Below are 17,544 nucleotides of genomic sequence, written 5' to 3'. Positions count from 1 at the left end.
GTGGATATAGGTCGTTAGTATTATTAACAAGGATAATTAAGACTATTGTGGGAATTTTAATCTTTAATTAATTACTCAATATATGCAAATAAACTTCATATAACTGGATAAACTATAGAAACTTTGAACAGTTATGAATTGGGTATGTTATGTTTTGAAAGCGCCATAGGTAAATTTTAGTTTAGACCTCCCAGTTGGATGAGAGTTAAGTTCTTCCTTGTATGTCTGGGTGATTCAAAATTTCAAGGAGGGTTGGAAAATAATACGGGGGGTTAATCTATACTACCCTATTTTGTATGCGAAACCACGTCGAAGCGGTAAGCCAAATTAGAGCGTATGTCTTTTTATATATAAATGGTTCGGAATTAACGATAGTTAGGCTTAACGTTATACGTAGGCTGATTATTTATTGAAGTAACTGTTGTCGGTAAAACCATGAAACGTTTTGAACTCTTTTTATTCGTAATTAGGGGCTCGATTCAAATATTTGATTTATTTAAAAGATTTTAGATTCCAGTTTTAAGGAGGAGTTTACAGTTATTTTTGCTTAAATTCGTATAATGTGTTTAGAGGGTGAAACAGTTCTACAGGGGTACCATTAGAAATGCATTATAGCTTTGCCCCTGTCTGTGGGCTCTCCCTCTAAACATCACGCTTGGAATATCTCTGCGGGTGCAATTTTATTCCGCTGTTGTTTATGCTGAAAATAATTATTATAATCCGATTTAATTCTTATATATGATCAGTTAGTTAATATTAATATACTTCAAATGAAAAGATATATATTTTTTATGGTGTGGTGTTAGTTTTTATTATTATGATTAACTTTTTCATGATTTTAAAATATTCTGGGTGACCTTTTCTTAATTTTAAAATATTCTGGGTGACCTTTTCTTAATTTTAAAATATTCTGGGTGACCTTTTCTTAATTTTAAAATATTCTGGGTGACCTTTTCTTAATTTTAAAATATTTCGGGTGACCTTTTCTTAATTTTAAAATATTCTGGATGACCTTTTCTTAATTTTAAAATATTCTGGGTGACCTTTTCTTAATTTTAAAATATTCTGGGTGACCTTTTCTTAATTTTAAAATATTTCGGGTGACCTTTTCTTAATTTTAAAATATTCTGGGTGACCTTTTCTTAATTTTAAAATATTCTGGGTGACCTTTTCTTAATTTTAAAATATTCTGGGTGACCTTTTCTTAATTTTAAAATATTCTGGGTGACCCTTTCTTAATTTTAAAATATTCTGGGTGACCCTTTCTTAATTTTAAAATATTCTGGGTGACCCTTTCTTAATTTTAAAATATTCTGGGTGACCCTTTCTTAAAATTAAAATATTCTGGGTGACCCTTTCTTAATTTTAAAATATTCTGGGTGACCCTTTCTTAAAATTAAAATATTCTGGGTGACCCTTTCTTAAAATTAAAATATTCTGGGTGACCCTTTCTTAAAATTAAAATATTCTGGGTGACCCTTTCTTAAAATTAAAATATTCTGGGTGACCCTTTCTTAAAATTAAAATATTCTGGGTGACCCTTTCTTAAAATTAAAATATTCTGGGTGACCCTTTCTTAAAATTAAAATATTCTGGGTGACCCTTTCTTAAAATTAAAATATTCTGGGTGACCCTTTCTTAAAATTAAAATATTCTGGGTGACCCTTTCTTAAAATCAAAATATTCTGGGTGACCTTTTCTTAATTTTAAAATATTTCGGGTGACTTTTTCTTAATTTTGAAATATTTCGGGTGACTTTTACATAATTTTAAAATGTTTCGGGTGACTTTTACATAATTTTAAAATATTTCGGGTGACTTTTACATAATTTTAAAATATTTCGGGTGACTTTTACATAATTTTAAAATATTTCGGGTGACTTTTAATTTTGAAATATTTCGGGTGACTTTTAATTTTGAAATATTTCGGGTGACTTTTAATTTTGAAATATTTCGGGTGACTTTCACATTAATTTTAAAATAATCTGAAGATATTAAGATACATATTTCGCAAAAAATAGAGCGTTACTAACAGACAGACACATTAATCTGCATCCCTCTTATTATATAATAATAACGAAACTTATATAATTTCGACTATAGAACTAAAAGTTAATATCTATTTCTTCCAATATACCGTTATACCTTAAGAACGTTAATTGGGCTTCTCATTAAAAATTATTATTACGTCTTAATTAGGTGCCTAAGAAATCCACCCAAATTAATTAGCAGCGTCATTATAATTTCGACTTCTTTTCGGGTCCTTAATACTGAACCGCCCAACTCGCTCAGGATGTGGCCTTATAAAAATTACCGAATTTCTTTTCGAAACCCCCCTCCTCTTTAATTCCCCCCTCCCATAGCCAATTTCTATTAATTATAGTGTGATCTAAGATTATACCTGAGGCCATAAAAATTTTTCATCGGGTATTTTTAGCTATTGCATATCTTTAGAAATTATGTGATGATATAACAAGTACAATTTTGAAACTCTCGCTTGTTCTTAAGTACTTAAAAAGATTTTATTTAAAAAAATACCAGTGACAGAGTCTATGACAAAACTTTAAAAATAACTATTAATTATTTTTTAAATTATATCATTTCAAAATTTATACCCGTTTAATTATAACCCGTATTAATTAGAGTTTAACGATTCAACTTTTAAATTAAATGGTTTAATCTAAGTTTTAAACCGAGGTATTTGCTAAATTTAAAAGTATAAAATAAAAATTTGAGGTTTAGGCTACATTTTGGAATTTAAATGACGAATTTTAATGACAAACTATTTATTTATATATATTTATATATATATGATAAGGAAGTGGTTTATTAAGTACTATACAATTGTTTAAGTATTTTTTTTAATTAAAATAGTCTTATAGAAGTTTAATTTTATTTAAATTTAATTGTCTAGTATTTAATAACCAGTCGGGTTTTATGGAATGTTAATTTTAAAGAAAAGGGAATTTGACATTGATTTTTTTTATCAAAGTTCTTTTTGGATAATATTCAAATTGAAATCGTCGTATATTTTTTTACGTTTCTTGAATTTAGATTACGGTATATCCAATTTGTTTTAATTGTTTCTTAAATTTAATTGAAGGACGCCATTTGTAAAATTTTTGGAATCTTTTCAAAACTGTATAAATTGTTTTGTTGGGAGATGATTTAAAATTGCAAAATAATTCAAGGTTAATAAAGAGCCAAGGTCCATTCTCTAAATCAAATATGACAAAATTCTAACTATAATTGAATTAAATTAAACTGAATTGAAAAGGATCCTCGTAAACGTTTAACTTTTATTGTCAAAATTAATGATTTATCTTTTAAATACTCTACCGTCCTTGCTATAAAATAGGACAAACATTCAAAAATGTTGACACCTTTTGAGTAGTCCCGTTAATTATAAACCGGAAACTATGATGTCTTTTAGTATAATTTTTAGGATGACGTAAGTTGTATCTAAACCATGATGGTAATAGATATAAATAATTATTAGTAAAATGTTATGACACAGGCGCTAACGGTTTTGATTAGGCTTAGCAATTTCACGCCACTCTACGTTTTTGGTCTCGCCTAATAAATTCTTGGCTAATCCGCCGCGAAATGGGGAGAAAGATTGTTAAGATTGCGTCTCTGGGAGTAAGGTAGTCTCTAGAATAAATATATCTGTATCGTGGAAGACTTCTTAAAGAAGAAGAAGAAGAAGAAAAAAAAACAAAGTCAAAGGAAGGTATATCTTTTAACCGTGGGGCTAAATGTCGGCGGCATCTTAAGGGGAGTCAGTATGGGCGGGGATTGTCGGCATCTTCTCTTCTTTCAAGCGTCATTACGGAGCTTAGGCGAGCGACTATATCATTATCTACCTTCCAGGTAAACGAGGGTATAGATATAGAGAAACGTATATATATACCGGGGTAGTCTGGGGGATGCCAAAAGCGTGTGGTGGATGGTGCACTCTCGGGGTGTACAGAGGCTAACGAGCAAGGAGGCATAACTTGTCTAAACGACTCTACATCTGACCCTTATAAGGATGAAAACACCTGTGAAATTGGCCAGAAATTGGCCAGAAATTGCACGGAAATTGATACCCAAAAGCCTATACGTTCGACAGCCCAACACACACACAGAGCGGGAAGTAGCTATACCTTTCTTTAAGGAAGATCGAATAGTGTTTGTATTTTCTTTTAAGAGCTCTATAAGAAAACTTTAATCCGTGAAAATACCTCACACCCCTATTTTGCTATCTGATACCAAGAATGAATAGCAGCTTAAGTTGGTGGTGATTCCCGAGCTGTAACAAAATGGATCGTGGAAGTACGCGTCCTTGTTTTTGGTGTTGCGTTTAATTGCGTTGTATAAATTAAGGCAAACAACGCGTACAATGTACGTGTTTAAAAAGTACACAAAGAATAGCGGAATTTGATAGCTCGAGTAAACCTCGCAGTCGTGTTTTTTGGAAAAATAATTGAGATGGGATGAAAATGAAAAATTGACACTGCAGCCCAGGAATGTGCCAATCCCGAATAGGTTATTGAGCGAAAAGTGTCGTGCTCGCTTAAACATGGCCTGCGCAGCGAGTTGGCCTCTCATTTGGTGTAGTAGTAGTAGTAGTAGCACCATCTTACAGCCAGGCTGATTAGACCGTTGTTATATACCTGTAAAATCTCAATCGAAGCAAGGTCTCCGAGCGAGACGGTTGCCATTTTTTTCCGGGCATCAGAGCGGGCTATATATTAAAATAAATATTTTTTTTCACCAGTCTTTTAACGATGCCGACTTTCTAGAAGCTAAACTACCTGTTTCCCCGGGTTTCGGGCCAATGTATAAATTTTATACCGAAACTAAACATACGTTGTAGCCCTATTCTTGGATAAAAAGGCCTATGGATAAAGAGGAGGGGGTATACATATATATATATATATATATATATATATATATATATATATATATAGGTTCTGATTTGGTTTAGCCAGGGGAACCCGTATGGAAACCGTGCAAGGGCGGACGGAAGACCTCCCAGGTGGACCAGGAACTGATGAACCTTCCACCACCCCGTCTCATCCCCTCCCCTTATCCGCGGCGGCTGCTGGCATCCCATGCCAAAGCTCGACGGTAAAAAGATTAAAGTCCAAAAGCAAGAATTTCTCGAAGAAAATCACGGGGTGTGGAGTGTTGAATACTTCTCTAGAACAAAGCTGACATTTCCAACTATATTAAACCAACCAGCCGACATTGTTTCTTAACCCTAGGCTACGAATGCTTACTTCTACTAAGCTAATTACGCCTTCCGTGGCACCGTCCAGATACCTGGTTATCCTCTATAACCGCACCTCTTATCAAGAGATTTCTTTCGACCCCTCTCTCTCTCTCTCTGGTGGTACTAATAAAGACGCGTACAACACAGTTGGCCCGACAGATCTATTAGGAAATAAGGCAGATAGGGTGGGTTGTAAGTTAGTTGATGGTAAACCCCCGATTTCTCGCCGTAATGAAAAGGAAAACCTTTTTTTATTTTTTTAAGAACTATTGGTAGTTAAGCCTATTCTACCGTTTCTATTTTGCACGCGCTTAAAAAGCTAAAGGAGAATTTGCCCGGAGCAAAATTTTTTAATAAAGATGTAGAATGGGGATGTAACTCGCGAATAAAGCGGTATGTATCAAAAGATGTAGATAATTTATATGGTACTAGTTCATAGTTGAAATTGTTAAAAAGAGTTGTTTTTGATTTTGTTTTGCAAATTAAATTTTAATGGTTGTATACTCTCTTCCACTACATCCTTTCGTTGAACAACTTTAATGCTAATCGTTACACCTAGATCAAGTGTTAGCGCGGCTTATGTCAAGGTTTTGTCGTTCTCAATTTGTGCATGGCAGACCCCAACCCCATAAGATAGTATAGAGTACTTGAGGACAAACAAAACCGACGTACGGAGCCTCGAAAATCGTGTCTTTATTTTTTGTACAAGCTTGAGCATGATGGGGAAAATTTTGGCACGAGCGTTAATTTTTCGAGACGTAAAAATACGTTTAAAACGTCGTAGACTATGGCTGCGTCGAAGCTTTTATAGGAAAGAAGCGATAGATTGTTAGCTGACGAGACGGTTTGGAACCAAAAACCTTTTTATACTTCGCGACTCTACCAGGAAGATGGAGAACTTAAGGTTCGGGCGTTAAGTCTTGAGACTCTAGCTCGCGCAATCTCGCGCAACTTTTGCTCACACTCCCAGTCTGTCCCACGAGAAGTAGAACCCTTTCCTTTCCCAAAGAGTCTTTTAGTTTCTCCGTGATTGGATAATCACCGAGGTGGGTACTAACTCAACTCTGATCCAAGGGTTGGGTTGATCCGTTTACTTCTTGGGAATGGGGTGCGTTTTGATACTCTTAGCTCCGTCTATGACTCTATAGTCTAGAACGGCAGGAATCCTACGGTCGCGTGCCTTAGAATAGACCCCTTCGTCAAATCTAGACACAACTTTAAGTATAATCTTAAAGTTTAAGAGTCGAAGCTAAAGTTTTAAAATAAAGATTGAGGACTGCGCGCGTGGTTCTACCGTCAAGGTATTAGACTATTCTTAAATCTAGGTTTTTGACCCAAGTATATATGGAAACTCTTCCTTTATACTGTCTAGTGACAGGCTAATTAAGAACTTGTCTCTCGCGCGAAGTACTCTCGTCTACCCTTGATGGTTGGTATGGTTAGCTCTATTTTAGCGACATGTTTTTAAATGAGTAAGTACCCCAGGAATTCTAACAAGGAACTTACCATAACAGAATTAGACAACTATCATTCTGTACATAGAAAGAAGGGGGTATGACTTGAAAGTTATTTAAAGACTTTGTTTTGTTTCATTCACATGAAGCGTTTAAATTTTTTCTTGATAAAGTCAGTAGCCTTTGATATGATGCTCGTCTCGTACCCCAAGGTTTCTAGATAGATAACCTTTCCAAATAGACAAGGCACGCACTCCCACAAGTGATAGGCCTAATTACTACCTCACTGCGACGAAACTAATAAAGGTTCAAAAGACACTATAGACTGCACCGTCTAAACGCACCAGCGACCTTTGGCGTACATATGAAGTCATGAAAACAGCCCTGACGTATTTAATAATGGGACGTTTTCCAGCTATACTTCTTAAGAATCTTTTTAAAAGGAGATACTTTGTAAAATTGCGTATAACACGCTATATAATCCCAGTATTCGAAAAACTTAAAAGAAAAAAATAAGTACGTAACCCTCCCCTTGATTTGAAAGGATTTCCGTAGCAGAAGTTAAGGTCGGCCGATTTTCTTAGACACGGCCAATTTGAAGTTGAATTCGAGCGACGGGTTATATACCGCTATGAACAATAGCCCTTCATTTCCGTACCATAGAAGTTTTATTTTTATTTTCCAGCCAAAATCTCTTAACCAATCCGCGTACTTAGTCTGTGTTGCGCGTCGTATATTTCCAGGACGGTCTTTCAGTGAATATGAGACTGAAGTGTGTGTAAAGTTCTTGGAAGATAAGGCAACAACGATGGTTTTGCCTGTAAATAGACCATTTTGATGTAACGAAGAGGGAAAACTCCTCCTTCCATCTCAATTTTTTGCGCCTGCGCTGTAATCTGTTTGTATCATGAGAGTGCGCAAAGACAGCAGTGTATCAAACCCTTCTATGTCCCAGTCCTTCCATCTCAATTTTTTGCGCCTGCGCTGTAGTCATTTTGTATCATGAGAGTGCGCAAAGACCGCAGTGTATCAACCCCCTTCTATGTCCCAGTACTAAGGGTTGCCTACCAATTTAAAACTTCGAAGAGGACCGCAGACTTAAGAAACTGGGTGTCAAATAAACTAGAGATCTTTGATTTCACTGTTTTTCACCGTATAGTTATCAATTATCATCTAAATCTGTACAAAATTAACAATATGGAGACAAATCTTGAAAGAGTTAAGTGTTTGCATTGGGCTTATGAAAATAAACAGCCTTGTTTGAGAGACAAACATCGCGTGTCTACCATCTTGGGACTCTTTAAGACGACGTTCCTTGTCTTGAAGCAATCGAGGAGATACGTGGGATGGATGGGAAAATGGGCTTTGATAACTTCTCCGGGAACGCGTTAATATTCTTCGTCGTGTATGAGTCAGCCAGAATTGTCGTTGTATAGCTGGTTGCAATGTCTCACATCATCGCGCCCATGTCCCCCCCCCCTTTTCCGATCAAAACCCATCTTTCTGTGTGGCATACCCCAAAAACATTGTGGGACGATGACGATAAAACCAAGGAAAGCCTGCTATATCGCCGTCTGACTTGAAGGGTCTAACCCCACCCTCTCTCAGAAGGTTTGTAACTACGCCGCGCTACCGACTCGGCCAACAACTGTCAGTGATAACTCTTCCACTGAAAAACTGTTCCCTCGTGTTTTTCTTGCTCAGAATTACCCTCGCTCTTCAATTAGAAGGCGACGTGATGAAGTACATCTTCCCCCTTCACTCATACCATAAGTTCGTAAGATATGTTCCATAAGTTTGTAAGATATGTTCCATAAGTTTGTCTCTGGTTAAAAACTGGAGCTAGTTATGAAGTGACGTAGGTCATTGATTCTCTTCTCGTAAAGCGAATACGCCTGGTCAGGCGCTGTCTAAGGCTTAGTACAGACTAAATAGGACCTAGATGGAAGACCTTCAAAATTAACCACCGAGTGTAGGACTTCAATTCTCGCTTGTCGTTCTACTAGAACTAGCTCGAGCTGTAAGTCTCTCAGTAGCATTACGAAGTATAGGTAGCGTCATACTTATGGAACATATCTTATATACCTTCCTATCTATGGGTTGACAGTCGTCTTACTTTAAGTAATGAACTTTCACTGATATTATTTTTAAAAGAATAAGAAAATCTAGCTACCCAGACACCACGCAAGAAAAAAATGAGAGGCAAAAACTACCCAATCAATTTATTTTTTGTCTAGTGACAACTTTGTTGAATTTTTTTTCTATTTATTTTCTCTCTTCGGAGGAACAATTTTTTGTTAACTTAAAAATCAATTCACTTCACACCGTCCATCCGAAAATGTTTTGCCAACACGCCTTTTCGTATATTTATCACTAAAATGTGGGGTAAGAAAAAAAATGAAAAGAAAAGCTCTTGGAAGAGTCTCCGAAAGGATCATAATGTTTCACGTTGTTGTTCTTTTTTTTTTTACTTAAAATACTGATGGTTAATATTTTAACGTTTCAGCAAAAGTTCCCGGGGTTGGCGGACTCAAGAACGTGGATGTAGAACTAAAGAAGAAATTAAAACTACAGTGTAGGATAACGGGTAATCCAGCACCCAAAGTTGACTGGATGAAAGATGGAAAGAAGTTAAAAAACAACAAAAGAATTAGCATTAGGACGAAAAAGTGAGTGAATTATGGGTTTGATTATTTTTGGAGGGGCAAAATGATGAGGCTATCAAACGCATTGAGGTTGAGAGACTTCGCAATGAGTTGATACTTTTCAAGTCTACTCATTGAAGACAGAAACGTTTTCAAGTAGTCAGTTTTGAGGACTCTATTGATGAGGAATTGACAACGGATTTCCAAAGTAGTTACCATTGGAAGTGGTACTTGATCATTAAGGACATTAGACTTGTTGATAAATTGAGATTTTGGACTAGTTCAGGGTTGCCACAGTACCTGGAAATCCTGGAAAACCTGGAAAAGTCAGGGAATTTAAAAATGGCTCGAAAAGGTCAGGGAAAAGTCAGGGAATTAAAAAAGTTTCGCCAAAGTCAGGGAAAAGTCATGGAATTTGATTTTAGTTGGTAAAATTTCTGGGTATGAAAGTTTCTCCTGATCCTCTCTTAACACAGAAAAGTCTAGAGTAATCCTTAAAAATGTCTAGAATTTTTTTTGTGAAATAAATGCTCTCAAAACAAATCTCTTAGACTGTTATTTATAGTTAAAATGTTTCTTAATCATTTTGGTGCAACAAATACATTGGAAAACGTAATGTAGATCGAGTTTGTTTAATTATAAGCACTTAAATCACGCTGTAAACATTAACGCTTTCGGCCTAAAAAGGCCAGGGAAAACCTGGAAAAGTCAGGGAATTTAGTTCTGAAAATTCCGTGGCAACCCTGTAGTTATGGCCAGTGAGTTAATACTACTCATCGAAGACAGAAACGTTTTCAAGTATAGAAATTACAAAATTTATCCATTGATGAGGAAATAACGAGGGATTTTCAAAGTAGTTATCGTTGGACGCGGTACTCATAGTCATTTAGGACATTAGACTTGTTGATAATTAGAGATTTTTGCGCGTAGTTATGACCAGTAGTCATTTAGGAAGACACGAGACGTGTTTTCGAAAGTACTTGTAAAACGCGGGCATTGCTCGAGACATCAGACTTTGACCGACGTTGGCCTATTGCTGGCCCGAGACGAAAAACATCTTAAAAATAATTCTTTTTGACAAATAAAACAGTCAAAATGAGTAGAAGAAGGAGATCTTGAGGTTTGATGTAGGTTTTAGAAATACGATTTATCACGGCGGTGGAATATAGTTTTTGTTCGGGTGTAGGCTGATCGGGGTACCGTACGCTAGCATTGACTTGTAAAAGTTACAAAAGCCATAGCTAGTAAGATATGGGCGCGTGAGACGAAATCTGTGGGTTTCTTGATGGAATTACGTTGAAAAGAAGTTCTTTTAAATTTTGAACAAGGTTAATGGCCTTCTGGGAGACATTGTACGTACTTTTATTAAATATTGACAATTGAGTCACGAGCTTGAAACCGCCCCCTGTTTTATTAAGCCTCTTTTTACCATAAATGGGTGATGCCATATAGACGCTTGGATATTAAATTAGGCCTAATTAAGAAATTCTATTTTATTAGGAAATTTTCTCGTCTGGAAATCGCCATCGTCAAGACGCAAGACGCTGGAGAATACAAATGCAGGGTGTGGAACATTCTCGGGCACAGTTCCATTTCCGGTCAAGTTCGAATCAGACAGAATATTATAACAGATGGTGAGAATCGCGGTTTTCTTTCCGATGCTCTCTGTAAACTATCTCGAATTCTTTTGTCTTTTTCTAAAGCTAGCGCTAGATCTTTAGTTTTTCTACGAAACAGGGCCCAATCTAGAAGCGAGCGTTAATTTGTAAATTTTCACTTGAATTGCTCAAAATCATGCCGTTCAAAAGTGATATAAACCAACCTAACCTAACCTACTATAACATACCCTGACCTAATCTAACATAATATCTATTTCCGTTTATTTAGTCGTAGAATTATTAATTAAATGTAAAAAATAAATGACCACGAAAATGTAGATTTTGCTCTCAATCAGAGATAGTCTGAAGAGTAAGAAATGATCAAAAATTACGCTTAGATTTTGGTTAAATTTCTTACTTAGCCTAGTAATTACAAGTTAAAACTGTACTTTAGAATCTAAAGAAATTTAGACGACTTGAGATTTTATTTATTTTTTAAACAAACATTTCGTGACTGAGGGAATATATAATTTAAAAAATTCTGTTACGGAATATTACAGTTAATTTAACTGAATCATTACAATCGTAAATACTTGGAGAATATTTATAAAAAACGCGTTGTGTGGTCCATAATCCAAGCTTGCATAATATTTTAATATATGAAACAAATTTTCTATTTTTCATCTGCAACTTTTGAATGCCTTTTCAGTATTTTTATTTCTGTTCTATTATTTTGTTAAGTATTAAAAAAAACCTCCGTAATTCTTTTCCGCTGATTTAAAATATTTTGAGCGACGATCGCTTATGGACCGCACTAAATTTTGCATCGTTAATTATAACATAATAGATTCGACATTCAAAGGAAAACCGTGCGACAGAGATCAGTCAAAGTATTGTCTAAACAATGGAACGTGTCTCTTCATCGAAGCTGTTAATGAAATATCTTGCCAGTAAGTCAGCCTTGATCATTTATTCGTTCATTTTAATTAGATTAATCAACGATTTTATTTATAGATGCGCTGAGGGTTTCAGAGGTCAGAGGTGTGAATCGAAGGACATCAATACCCAAGGCAGTATGTACCCTTTTAGTATTTAGTAATGGTTCTTAATTGTGGGGGATAATTTGATCACGAATCACACTTTATAAGTGTTCAATTACATTGCCGTTAATAGAGGTGTGTAATATGAATTGGGGCAGTAATTTGTCACAATTGATGCTATCCTCAGTGGTTCATGGGTATTTTTGGGTAATATCATAAATACATTCCTGAAACGCCTTGTCGTTGATGGAGTTTGTTAACACGCGAAGTGGGGAAGTATGGCCACAATATTTAGCAATTATTGAACCTCAAAACAGTCTGGGGTAGAATATCTAATTGTGTTGATTTTGTCGAATGTTTGTGATTATTACTTTAATGACGTCATCATCATGATGATTAATTGTAATTGATAAAATGTTTTCTGTTTTATCGGTTACGTAAGACAATCCAGTCTTCTTTATATATATATTCAAAAAAAGCTGCTTGACTCTCAAAGTTATTAGAAAACGATTAACTCCAGGCATTTTTTTTAACTAATACGTATTTTCATATTTGATTACGAAACAAATAATAACCTCTAAGTACTTCGTATTTTTACTATTAGTAATATACTGTTATGTCTATCCGTTATATTTTTTCCACTCGTTTTTGCTTGATTTATTTTTTATTTTTATTTAATTACAAATCTGAATATCTCTCATAATAACCCAAACTTCTACCATTCATCGGTTTGATGCAATTACAATAATACTACTTCTCTTTTATTTTGCATGATACAAAAGCACGAATTTTTTAACTTGATTTTTATAATTTATTTTCTATTCGGGGTAAAAACTACCTTCGTGATATTTAGCTATTTTCACTATTATAAAGGTTCTAGAATTAAAGATCTTTAAAAATGGAGCATTTTTCTAATTGGAAGTGTGTCTCTATCTTCTATATTCTCCTAGTTAGAATCGTTTAAAACTTTTGCTATAAAGTGGTACCGCCTACTAAGGGCGTTTCGGGAAAACCTAGCCAGCACGTGACGGGAGAGGTGGTAAAGAGGTTACGCCCCTTTGATTCACGGTTAAATCTTTTAAGGCTCGTAACTTCCTTATTTATAAAGATAGAAACACGAATCCAATTACAAATATAATTAATTTTTGAAGAATTTTCTAATGAGGTTTATATATTTTTTAACTTCAATATCTTAGTTTACGCGCGAAATGTTGTTAGTAAAATAAAGTTAGGTTTTACTTTGATGAAGATAAATTTTACATCGAAACTAAAAGTTAGTACCCTTCGCGGTATTTTTAGTTAGCAGACTGTGGTCTTATCCACCCGCCGATGCGACCCCTAACACTTCAGGCGAAGGCACAAGGCGGCGGAAAGAAACGGAAGGTAAGGGATATCCACCAAAAAATACAACAGCAAAATTAGTGCATTCTTAAGGATGTAAAACGTGAAAGCTAAACCGCGAACTAATTTAAAAAAAAAAAAAAGAATTGCGAATAAAAGTGCTAATAAAAATTGCAAAATAAAAGAGACTAAGGTATTTTGTACCAACTAAACATCGTGTATAATTAATATTTGCCCTCTTGACCACAAACGTAAAATTTGACCCGTGTCGGTTTTAAATAAACAAATTACGTGTGGTTTTTGTTTAATATCATATCACCAGCGCGTAATACTCACGATATAATTGAGGTGTGGCTTTAATTCCACCAAACAATTGATCAAACTATGATAAAATTAACGCTAATTACTAAATCATTAATAAGATTCACGACTAAAAGTAATCAATCCTACACCAAAATTAAAACTAAAACCTTCAGAAGTGAATATTGGTGTAAGTCAACTAATCAACATAATTAACTGGTTCATTAATTTTAATTACTCCTTAAAATATTTTAAAAATCGCTAAAGAGTCAAGCAGCTTTATAAACTGTAAATGCTTAAAACTTACGTTTGTGTTATAGAGGGTAAATTTAAATTGCAAAAACAAAAGTTAAAATTGAATCTAAACACTCATCGTCGCATGCGTGTGTTTAAGAAATACTTTTAAACACGGTATTTAAAAGCCAAAGCAAAATATTGTGGTGAGACACGTGGCTCACGTATCTTCCTTGTTTCGTTTCTGTTGTTTGTTTCGGATGTCCTCCTGAAGCCGCGCCAAGGATGGCTTCGGAACTTGTAGCGACCACCAGGATGCTACAGAGGTTCTCGGGGAAGTAGAGTTATCTACCTAGGTAAACCTACAAGTCTCGTGACTTTCAATCCACGCATGCGCAACCTTTGACCCCATTAAGTCAATAAAATATATAATAAAATATATAATATTTAGCTCACGAGGATCCAGGAGGTTCGGGGTTGAGGGAGCAAATCTTGTAAGTGAAATGGTTCGATTTAAGCATGGGTGCATGAGGAACATTTATTAACACGCAATCTCTATTTTTTCTGTGGTAATTGCGAGGTACTTTAATGAGTTTCTTTAATTATTTTTCAGGTACGCCCAAAGTCGAGAAAAACCTTTTCGTTACTATTATCGCATTGGTGGCTTTAATTACTCTCACGCTTTTCCTCGTCATCGTTTACGCCATTTCTAGGTACGTTTACCGACCTAATTACAAGGTTTTATCTACTAGATTATGGTAATTAACCGTAGTTTGATTTGTTATGACAGAATATGCCGAAATTACAAAAAACGCCATAGTAGACACACGCTGTTGGAATCGTCAACAAACAGTCAGCGTCTCGAGGAGTCTTTTTCGTCGTCTTATCAAACTGTAAGTCTTGACAGCTTTTTCTTATCTCTGTAGTAAATATTTTATAGTTATTTTGCATTGAAGTACACGAAGTAATGTCGAGTAAATACTTGAGTTTGTTGCTTGGGTAGTTGCACGACTGACGCGTTGGCTCATTGGGTTGCTCTGTATAGTTTCCGTGGAATGGCGTTCTTGTATTTCCTTTTTCTAACGTTTCCGCGTCTGCAGTCTATTCGACAAGATCTGTGTACGATTTGCTTAAAGATATTTTAAAAACGGTGCATTTATCTCTCCCTGATTGACTCATTGCATTGTTCATCAGTTAAGATAGGCCAAATTGTACCTCGTGTTAGATCTTACATCTTGTCGTTAACTTCCCCTTATCGCTATGGCTTTGGTTATGGTTTTGATTCACCATCATTTTCGGAAGAACTTCGTTGAACCTCTTCGAATGTTTCCGTAAATTTTCAGAAACGATACTTATCGGGTGAAGTGGAGTCGCTGAAACGTGATAATGCGACCGAAATAAATAGCGCACCACCACTTACTCGTCAATGTAGCTGTCAGTCGGAAGTAACCGCAACTGGAACCGCGTCGTCTCATCGTTCGCCCAGCTTCCGAAAAGAAAGATTAAAGGCGGTCTCTTCGTTGAGCGATGTCCAAATTGAAATGAGGCCCGTAGGACACGATAAGAGGTCCTCGTGGTCGTCAAGACGATCCCGAGTGACGTATTCTCTAATCTCCTCCAGTAGCTTGGATAATAGAGTCGAAGACATAGCGAAGACAGTCGTTAAGGCTTTCCAACAATACCAACAAACATCGTGTTAAAGTCGAGAGGTACTCTGCAAACTCCGAGAGGCAATATTCACGTCTTTTGTCACTAAAAATGTGAATTCGAATTTGTTTCACGTGGCTTCGAAACAAGGAATCATTTCTTTGATGATCAAATGGACAGTTGCGGTCTACAGTGGGTGTCATCGAGCAGTTCTAGAGTATCTATCTCTTTAACAAAACAAAGAAAACGGAGTTCAACATGGCGCGTATTTTTGGAATTCGGTCATATTTTTAGAAACAAAAAAATGGTATTTTTATCTAGTCGGCAAAGGAAAGAACTAAAACGTGAAGTATATAAAAGCGAGTGAAGTTTTTAATTTAAATGATTAATTAAACAACAACAACAACAAAAGACAAACAGACAGTAAGACTGTAAAGTACGATTTCAGTGAGTTTTTCGCATTCCTTTTTCGAAAAGGTGCTCTTCTCCTAGTAGCTTCCTTCGTGTTTCCCCCTCCTCCCCCCAAAAAACCCCCAACGCCAATGTGAAAGTATTTGTAATTATCACTTGCCCGAGCTGAAAGAAGGAACTATTTATTCGCTTCGATATTTCGTGTGTTAATATTTTAATTTAATTAAAGGAGTTTTTGAAATCGAGAAAATTTAAAAAACAAAAAAAAAGAAAACTTCGAAGGCGGAAATTATTCAATTCAATTTCGTTTGGTCTGAAAGACAATACCACGTATGTTAGTTTACTTTACTTTACTTTACATACGTAGTTTTCGCTTTCACTCCGCGATAAAGTGCATGTGATAAAGCGCTTAATTGTATATTGTATAAAAAAAATTCTTTTAAATAAGCTGATTAAATATAAAACTCGACGAGAAAAAAATAAAAATAATGAAACAACACTAGTTATTGCTTAAGTATAAACGTGAATTTATATGAATCCTTCTATGAGTATTGAACTTCCATGGTAAAAAAACGCAGTTTCTCCTAATACTAACGAGAACTGGAGCTCATTATTCATGGAAGAATAAAGCTATTCATTTTGAATTCGAGCGTTTTGAAATGTATTTGTAAATACTAAGTAAAATATTGGATGTTTTACGTCAAGATGCAAAGCGCATTTAAGGAATTTCAATTCAAATTTATAGTAATTAATCCGTAGAAGAATTTAATTTTCGAGCAATTATCAAAAATAAAAATAATTAATTAAAATTAATAGACGTTTAGGATTAAATTTTTCAATTTAAATTATTGATGTATAAAATAATAATGCTTAGAACCTGTTAGGTTTTAATTTAAAAACTTGTGAAGATGAGATTAGACCTTCCCAAAAATGATGATGAAATTAATATTAACCGTAACGGGTATAGTGAATATTACTTCTAATATAGCAACGCGAGTGTTTACCCGGTTCAATTTCTACGCCATTAGATTCAGCCAATAGCGTCGCGTTTCCCTGTCTCCCCCAATAACCCCGCGTGAATCACCTCACACGTGATGCTTCGAGGTCGCGCGCGCCTCACCTCACACGTGATGCTTCAAGGTCGCGCGCGCCTCACCTCACACGTGATGCTTCGAGGTCGCGCGCGCCGCCTCACCTCTCACGTGATGCTTCAAGGTCACGCGCGTCGTTTTGTGGCTTAATCCTATTGGATAATAAGTATGTCACGTGGCGTCGAAATCGCGTTTTTAGAAAATAATCAAATTAATAAATGCCTACGTAATAGTATTAAATAGCTTTCTATTAAAGAATAAAAAAATCTCTATTTAGGATATAATTTTTGCATCGCTTTTTAATAAATAAATAAATTATGAATTTAATGCCTTCGCTTTAAGTCGGCTGTATTTTTAAACAAAACAAGATTTAGAATTAGGAAATATAAAAACAAACACACACAAAAAAATACAAACATTTTCTCTTTGTATATTGTATTTATTGTAGAAGGTATTTTATATGAAACTATTAGTTATCAACTTCTTCCAGAAGTTCTGAATTTTTTTTTTAATTTTTAATTGGT

The sequence above is a fragment of the Phalangium opilio genome, unplaced genomic scaffold (assembly GCF_054372755.1).
Source record: "Phalangium opilio isolate 3A_F unplaced genomic scaffold, DU_Popi_V2 ptg000082l_1, whole genome shotgun sequence".
NCBI classification, from domain to species: domain Eukaryota; kingdom Metazoa; phylum Arthropoda; class Arachnida; order Opiliones; family Phalangiidae; genus Phalangium; species Phalangium opilio.
Note: the sequence above shows the minus strand (reverse complement) of the source record.